Source organism: Rutidosis leptorrhynchoides, chromosome 7 (assembly GCF_046630445.1).
Source record: "Rutidosis leptorrhynchoides isolate AG116_Rl617_1_P2 chromosome 7, CSIRO_AGI_Rlap_v1, whole genome shotgun sequence".
NCBI lineage: Eukaryota > Viridiplantae > Streptophyta > Magnoliopsida > Asterales > Asteraceae > Rutidosis > Rutidosis leptorrhynchoides.
This window is the reverse complement of record NC_092339.1, coordinates 353,077,819-353,087,627: the sequence shown is the minus strand read 5'-3', so window position 1 is coordinate 353,087,627 and position 9,809 is coordinate 353,077,819.

Genomic DNA, 9,809 nt, shown 5'->3' with positions numbered 1-9,809 from the left:
GAGATGTCATTCTTGACTTCTAAATGCTCGGCATTTCAATGTCAGCTATTATGATTAGGTATATAACATTTTTGTTATATTACGTGCATTTGTGCCGTTGTGCCTATGTGCTTTGGTTGTTGAAACGGAAAACGTCATTCTTACTTTTAGAGATTCTTGGTACTTCGAAGACATTTTTATGTCATCGTTACTCCTATTCATTACTTTCGATGTCTTTGTCTCTTGTGCTATCCTTAGCACATTGTTAAGAAATTGTTTTAGGGAAATTGTGTTGAAATTCGAGGTTGACCACGTGTCCTGACCTTATGTAGTGATATTGGAATGGAACTATGAGTTAGTGAAATATAATGGCGTCAGGCCAACGTGATTATATTACTTTAATTCATAAAAAGTCCCAATATTGTGACATGAGGAATAGAAAGCGAGTCAAAGAAAATTTGTACACCACTCATTCGGAAATTCTAACGTTATTACATGAGTAAGGAAGATACTCATTATCTTATTTGTTGATATGCGAGAGACTCATCTTAACCGAACTACCTACCCCATGTTTTATCATTTATAACTCGCTTGTTAGTGACAGCTTCGCACGTGAATAGTTTTGACCCAAGGACTTGTGTTCTGATAAAAGTCAAGACATTATTTAACTCATTGGTTTTCATGACCTCGTAGCATTTATTGAAGAGATGTCGCAAGACGATTCAAGTCCATCACCTGAGCTTTAACGATCTTACTTCAACTCGTAACCTCTGTGATGCGGATACCCTGCTTTTCATTAAAAAATTTACACATTTGTGTAATTGGGCGGTTCTCACGAGATTTATGGGCGAATAGAAGTAATGAAATACTTTGTCATGTATACTATTTATAAAATCATATATGTACATATGAATTCAAATGGACAAATTTACCCTTACCTATTTTGGCTAGTATACACTAATTTATACCTTCAAAATTATTTTAAAACCACTCTTATTGAGTTGTCTAGTTAACTCAAATTGATTTACGTAAAATGGTACACGTTGTACATACTTCTAAATTTACTAAGAGCTTCGTTCCATTTATGGGGTTACATTAAACGTTTAAAGCTTTTTCAAAACTTCTTTGATTGATTACATTAGAATTTTCGCATTACTCTACAGAGTGTTTGGATCACATTTTTTCTCATCCTCCGTTTAAGGATGAAAATTTACCATTAAGTCCATTGATAGAAATTCTTACACCAGTTTGGATGCCGGTTTTATAAAATTTGTTGGAAAGTCTTTGCGCTCATAGAATTTTCCCTCTTATGGTTGGACATGGCCGAAACGCAGACCGATAAATCAAGTTTCTGGGGTACACTCGATGGTCACCTTATTGTAGAAAAGGCACTAGGTGGGTTTCTACCCCAACTGTTGTTATAATGGGTATCATGGATATATATTACTCTAGACCGTTTGAGGAGTTTCTACTCTCAATTTTCGCTGTCAACCGCAACACCCTCGTAAACATCAATCCTAGGATTCGATACTTTAGGGTGCACGAAATTATTTTTGGAGATTCATCTCACCTGGAGTCGGCCATTCTTTATAAGCCATGATTCGCGTTCTTTTCATCCGCACATAAATTTAAGAATATGGATGAATCCTAGATTTCCTCGCTCATTGTACAAGGAAGTTCACTCTCGTTGAATTATCACACCTTTCATACGTCTTCCTCTCGGAAATATAATGAAAATTTACTTTGGAGTCCATGATCCTCGTTAACTCCTTTGAGAGAATTGCCTTAAATATCTATGCCACCGATGTGACTACTCCATATTTATTTCTTCCTTCATTATTGCAACTTTATTTCATCCATCCCAGTTCGTCCCCTTGGGGAGCTCCCGTTTTATTCGTTGAGAAGAAAGATGGTTCATTTCGTTTGTGTATTGATTATCGTGAATTGAACGAGCTTACTGTTAAAAACCGTTACCCTCTTCCGAGAATTGATGATCTGTTCGATCAACTTCAAGGTTCGTCTGTTTATTATAAGATTGATCTTCGTTCCGGTTATCACCAATTACGCGCTAAAGAAACTGATATTCTGAAAACCGCTTTCTGTACCCGTTATAGTCACTTTGAATTTCTTGTTATGCTGTTCAGATTGACAAATGCACCTGTTGTGTTCATGGACCTCATGAACCGTGTGTGTAGACCCTATCTGGACAAATTCGTTACTGTTTTCATCGACCACATCCTTATTTATTCTAAGAGTGATGAAGGGCGAAGAACATTTGAAGTTAGTGCTTGATCTGTTGAGGAAAGAAGAGTTGTACGCTAAGTTCTCTAAGTGTGCTTTCTGGTTAAGAGAAATTCAATTTCCTCGGACATATTGTTAGTAAATAGGGAATACAAGTTGATTCTGCTAAGATTGAGGCGATTGAAAAGTGGGAAGTTCCGAAAACTCCTACTCAGATTCGCCAGTTTCTAGGATTAGCAGGCTATTATAGAAGGTTCATTCAAGATTTTTCACGAGTAGCGAAACCTCTGACTGCTTTAACGCATAAGGGGAATAAGTACGAGTGGAAGAGTGAACAAGAGTCTGCTTTCCAAACTCTGAAGAAGAAGTTAACTTCTGCACCGATATTACCACTACCTGAGGGTAATGATGATTTTGTTATCTATTGTGATGCTTCGTGTCAAGACTTTGGTTGTGTTTTGATGCAACGAAAGAAAGTTATTGCGTACGCGTCACGTCAGTTAAAGATTCACGAGCAGAATTACGTAACCCATGATTTAGAGTTGAGAGCTGTTGTGTTTGCGCTTAAGATTTGCAGACATTATCTATATGGGGTCAAAGGTACATTGTACACTGATCACAAAAGTCTTCAACATATTCTTGATCAGAAACAGTTAAATATGAGGCAACGAAGATGGGTTGAGACGTTAAATGATTATGATTGCGAACTTTTATATCATCCGGGAAAGGCCAATGATGTGGCTGATGCATTAAGTCGTAAAGAAAGGGCTGAACCTCGCAGGTTTAGGGCCTTGAATATGACAATTCAAACAAACCTCGCTAGGCAGATCCTTGAGGCACAATAAGAAGCCTTGAAGGAGGAAAATTTTGTAACGGGAAGGTCCGAGGCTTGAGTAAACAGTTAGAGGTACAAACCGATGGTACTCGGTATTTTGCAGGATGCCTTTGGGCTCCTAAGTTTGGTGATCTACGAAAACTTGTTTTAGACGAGGCTCATAAGTCTAGGTACTCTATTCATCCTGGTTCAGGAAAGATGTATCATGATCTTAAGGAGCTGTATTGGTGGCCTAATTTGAAAGCTGATGTGGCTAAGTGTTTGACCTGCGCTAAGGTTAAAGCTGAACATCAGAAACCGTCTGGACTTTTGGTGCAACCTGAAATTCCCGAGTGGAAGTGGGAAGGTATTAAGATGGACTTTATTACGAAGTTACCGGGAGTTGTGGGTGGTTATGATACCATTTGGGTGATTGTTACCGACTCGTTAAGTCAACTCTTTTCTTGCCAATTAAGGAAACATATTCAATGAAGAAGTTTACTCGTTTGTATTTGAAGGAGATTATTTCGAGACATGGTGTTCCCGTATCGATTATGTTGGACTGAGGCAGTCCTAACAAGGTGCTCTAGGAACTAAATTGGATATGAGCACCGCTTATCATCCACAGATGGATGGTCAGAGTGAAAGGACCATTCAAACGTAGAAAACATGTTAAGAGCGTGTGTTATTGATTTTGGAAATGGGTGGGATAAATATTTGCCGCTGGATGAGTTTTCTTATAACAGCAGTTATCATGCAAGTATTAAAGCCGCACCATTTGAAGCTCTGTATGGTAGAAAGTGTAGGTCTCCTGTCTGTTGGAATGAGGTTGGGGATGCTCAACTCACATGACCAGAGATCATTCACGAGACTACCGAGAAGATTGCACAGATTAAGGAAAGATTGAGAACTGCCAGGAGTAGGCAAAAGAGTTATGCTGATAAGAGAAGGAACGATATCGACTTTCAGGTCGGTGATCGTGTTATGTTGAAAGTTTCACCTTGGAAGGGTGTGGTACGTTTTGGTAAAAGGGGAAAGTTGAATCCTCGAATTGTTGGACCTTTTGGGATTATTGAGAGAGTTGGACCAGTGGCTTATCGTTTGAAATTGCCATAAGAACTCAGTGCTATTCGTGACGTTTTTCATGTATCGAATTTAAAGAAGTGTTTGGCCGAGGCCAATGAAACTATTCTTTTTGATGAACTTCATGTTGATAAGCAACTTTATTTTATTGAAGAACCTGTTGAAATTATGGACCGAGAGGTAAAGACTCTTAAGCAGAGTAAAATTCCTATTGTTCGAGTTAGATGGAACACCGGACGCGGTCCCGAGTTCACTTGGGAGCGTGAAGGTCAGATGAAGCAGAAGTAACCGCATTTGTTCCCAGATGCCAAGGAAACCCCTGCACCTGCTTAAATTTCGGGACGAAATTTCCGTAACGGGAAGGTACTGTAACGACCCTACTTTTTCCGTTATCTTTTGCCGTTAATTATTTAACGACCGTTAATTATTTTTCGTGCCACGTCATTTCTATGACCTATATTATTATTTTTGTAATAATATATTAATTATTATGTGTTATATGAATATTTGTATTCATATCTTTAATTGTACGTTTCTACGTGTCGCGGATTTCTATCCGGCGAATCTTTTCGGTTTTCAAACCAACGGTCGAACTTTTGGAATTTTTTTAAGTCCTAATTATTTTAAATATGATATTTTGATGTCATATGATTATATATAGTGTTTATATATTTTATTCGTCGCGTATTTATTATCTCTTCGAAAAATCAATCGCGTAGCGGCGTTTTCGCGTTTCGGGTTTCGTTCGGGCGTTCAGGCCACTAGGATTTTGTCATTTATCAAATTGGGCCACTATGGGGCCCACCCCATTCAGTTCTTGGCCGAAATTATCAAGGAAGGGGGTATACCCCTTTCATTTTTGCAATTCTCCTCATTTTCACATTTTATTCCTAATTTTATCAACCCTAAAATTCATTTGGTGCTCTCTCCTCTTCTCCCTCCCTAGCCGTCACCACCACCACCATAATCCATCATCATCTTCATCAAATAATACTTGGATCAAGAAATCATTCACATATTCGGATTCTACACAACGATCTCTACGCGTTCATATTACTTGATTGTTGATTAGGGTATAAACCCTAACCCTAGATTTTCAATTTTTCAATTATTTTTCTGTTTTTACATGTTATATTGATAGTATGATGATAATATGTTATTGTATTGTTGATTGTATGCGTAGAATTGCTCGATTGCATATTTTTTCGGTTTGATAAAATTGGGACAGCAGCTTTTTCGTGTGTTTCTGATATTGTAACTGATGTTGATCATAAAATAAAGTATATAAATGAGTTCCTCTCATCAAGACATTAATTTTAGACTCCGGATTCATGTCGTTTCGATTCCCGGAGCCCTAGATACGAGCAAAGTGGTATTTTGTTAAGATTGAAATGTGATTTTGGTATGAACCAGGTTTGGTCCGACTTTGTGACCATATTTGGTGACTTTAGGGTGTGTTATTGTGTTAGGACTGATGGTGGGGCGAACTTTCATGTTCGGGTCATCTCAATCCGAGCCACGAATCACCCGTTACGTCTAAAACACGTTTTTGATTGAATTGAAGTTCCAAGTAGTGTATTGGCTGTATATCACGACTTGTGGGCTGTTCATGGTGTGTTCTTGAGTGTACCAAAGTGTCGGGTGGTTTGCTTAGGCGGAGATATATGTAAGGCTCGCCGAAAACCGACACCCGGGGCTCAGGATACGACCCGATGAACTTTTGATTTAAAACTTGGGATTTATTATTAAACTTATGATATAAATAATGGATTTCATTATCATTTAATTACTTATGATATAAAAAGTAATTATTATTATTATTTAAGACTTATGATATATATTTATTATATCATTTAATTAATACTTATGATTTAATTAACATTTTAATTAAACTTGTGATTAATAATACTTTCATTATTAATGGAAAATACTTATGATAAGTATTAAACTTATATTATGAGATTATTATAATAAGACTTATAATAAGGATTAATTAATTATTTAATTATTATAAGGCTTAGTTATTATTTAATTATAATTTAATTATTAAATACTTATGATTTAATGATTATAATTAGAAACTTATGATATGATTAATAATTCATTATTAATTAATAATACTTATGATATAATTTAAAATTTATTATTAATGAATAATACTTATATTATGACTAATATTTAATTAATTAATTAAATACTTATGTTATATTAATTATATCATTTAAACTTATATTAACTTTAATAATTCATTTTAATTTAATTAAACTTATGTTATGACATAATTAGACATATTTAAGTTTAATAAACGTTATAACTTACATTATTATTATAACTTACACTTTTAAAATTAATGTTGACTATGTTTGACCAAGGTTGACTTTTAAGTTGACTTTCGGTTGACTTTGACTTTCAGTTGACTTCTGTTGACTTTCTAAATAAGGAAACTTTCCTAACTTAAAACTTTCTAAAAATAGAAACTTTCTAAATTTGGAAACTTTCCAAAAATAGAAACTTTCCAAAAATAGAAACTTTCCTAAAATAGAAACTTTCCAAAAATGGAAACCTGCTAAAAATAGAAACTTTCTAAAAATAGAAAGTGTGTGTCCGTACGCTGTTCCGATCAAACCGATGCATGTTGAGTATTGTTCTATGTCTACTTGCAACATGTACAATAGCTATCATACTAAGACTTGAGCTAAGTTAGTTATTTATATCGACCTGCTTTATTTATAGGTCGGCGTTGTGATCATTCATGATCACTTTACTTCATTTGCTGTTCGCATAATTGTGTGGTTACTTCGTTTGCTAATAAGGTGAGTTATAGTCCCATTTTCTATTTTAAATCTTTTGGGATGAGAATACATGCAATTTATTTTATATTTTGGACATAAGTGGATGTTAGTTTAAATTATTCATTGTGAGTTGAACAAAAATATTCCCTAGTCTGGTAACTGTAATCACTGGTTTCTACTGGTGAACGCGAATCCTATGGATAGATCTATCGGGTTTGACAACCCCATTTCGAGCTAGTCGCGCTAGCAATTTGTTATCGGAATGTTTAGTACTTCGTATTTTGTTGTAGATACACTTGTTCGGTGTATATTATTTATTGTGTTTGGCAAGGGTAAATAAATGGTTAAGTGGTTACCAGGTGGCTCACGGAAAATGGAATAATGTTTTATTATATGTTTTCTAGCATATAATTTGGTGGTTCAAAAAGGAGTTTTTATGTTTTCAAACATAAATTTTTATTGTTTAAATTAAATATTGTTTTCAATATTAAACCTATAATTCACTCAACATTTTTGTTGACAGTTACTCGCATGTTTTATTCTCAGGTTCATGATTGATTGCTTCCGCTGTGCTTAGAGAGTCTGCATATTTATGATGGCAGCTTTTGTTAAACATTAACTTGCATTCTATTTTGTTACATTAAAAAGTGGTTGTTTGTTGACTTTATTTTGGTCAACTTTTGGTTAAAGTATTATTGTATAGTTTTTCTAAACTTATACATTTTAGTAGATTTCCTTTATAGGAAATCATTTTTAAATAAAGAATGCAAGGTTGTTTTATTAAATTCATATAGAGTTTCGATCAAGCTGTGGGACCAAGTGACGGAGCCGTTAAGTGTTTTGACGGAGTCGTCACACATGCCAAAAAATACAAGGCCGTTTTGGACGAAGGCGTTGAGCGCCTGATTAAAAGGCAGTGCGGCTAGTTGGTTGCGGAACTCAGCCGGAAAGATTTGTTGGAGGAAGGCGGACTGCTCTGCGGCGTTTTCCGCCGATAACTGGGTGAGCTGCGCCAGGTTTGCCAATCGGAAGTTACCGTGTGGCGGGGTTGGTGTGGACTCGGAGTCCAGGTGTATCGTCTTATCCTTTGACTCGGCAGTAGCTTCGAGGTCCGGATTGACCCGCGGTGGGGTGTGATGAGTTTCTTCCGCATGCCCTGCGTATTAATAAGTGGTTATATAAATGCAAACTTAAATGTGCGGTATGCGCGAAAGCTGAACTCTTACCAGATGGGGGAGGTAGATCCGCAGAACGGGGTTCGATGGGAACGAAGTTATCGTTCCGCTTGTCCTCCCTCTGTTTGGGAGTGAGTTTCTTCTTCTTCTGTTGGGATTGGGAGGCTTCGGCGGCCTTGCGCTTATTGCCGGAGGTGGCAGGTGCATTCTCGCCAGTCTTCTCCTGCTCCAACGGTTGGTTCACATTCTGTTTGCGGAAGGCGATGCCCGCAATCTCCTCCGCAGTCAGTACTATCTTCATCTTCATCTCTGCAAACATGCACGCATGCGTTAGAACACATAAATAGCAAACTGTTGTTAGTACGTGATTATACTATTCCTACCCTTTCCATCCGGTCCGACTATGGCTAGACGCACATCCTCCCATGGCCAGTGTGCGGATATCTTCCCTAGCCGCAACATCACGTTCCCGTATGACCGGTGCACCAGCTGTGCGTTAGCGCACTCCGCTAACAGCTTTGTTTCCTCGTCATCAAGGACCGGGGTTTTGTTCACATCCTTTTCCACCTTCTCGCACCATATAAGCGTTTGCGGAAAAGCGGTACCAACTACAGTTTGGTCAATGAAAAAGAAAGATTCTTTCCAGTTACCCGCATTCGACTTTGGGGTTTTGGTGAAATTTTGTCGGGCGAAGAAGGTGAACCAGGATTTGTGGTGATTGGCTAGGCGGTATAGATGACAGAAAACTTTAACCAACAGTACCCTGTCGATTGCGGCGCACCACATTTCAAAAAGAACTATTTTGCCTATGGCATACGGGTGTAGTTGCCCTAATCCCACTCTGAAGTGATCTAATACGCCTAAGAAGAAGTCAGAGGGAGGAACCCTAAAGTTACCATGCTTGAACGCATGTTCATAGATGGCCACTTTCTTCTCCGGTGGCTCGTGAGCACGCTGATGGGGTAGGGGTGGCACCGGATTGTACTTGGCTAAGGGAGGATACTGTTTCACTAAGTAATCTATGTGCTTCTGCTCTATAACAGACTCTACGCTATCTACATACGTCTCGTTAGCTTTAGTCATTTTCTAGGAGTAATCGGATGAATACTAACCTTTAAATGGTGGCCGGAATGTTCGATTTTTGATCGGAATTCAAATTGGCAGCGTAACGAGGAAGCTTGAAGCAGGGAAGTGGAAATGAGCTGCGAAATGGAGTATTTATAGGGCAGATTGGATGGAGTGGTGTGATCGTGGCTGTACACGTGTTATGCAATCGACGGTCAGCACTTTATTTGTGCGCGTGGATGCCAGTTGGGTATGATTACATGTGCGCGCGTGGTTGGCACGCGCCTGACACATTGCCACTTTATGTCATGTCCGCCGAATGGGCTTCTGCGATTGTGACAGGCATTTAATGGCATCGAGGCGCACGCGGAATATTAAATGCTAGCCGTTTTCTTGTTTTTTCTTTCGCTTAATAGTTTGATATCATACGCCTCGCGCCATATAACATCAAACTGGGGGGACATAATGATACCGCAACCCGCAGGCGCACCGCAATATCAAACTGTGCGTATGCGTGTTCTTGTGTGCGGTATGCGGCGTGCGAATGCCTTTGTTCCCGGTACGGCGGTTGCTTAGCTGTCAAGTAAATATATTTTCCATAATTATATCCGTGATTCGGGGGAGTCAGTTATGGATGAGATTATCATGATCTGGGACGGT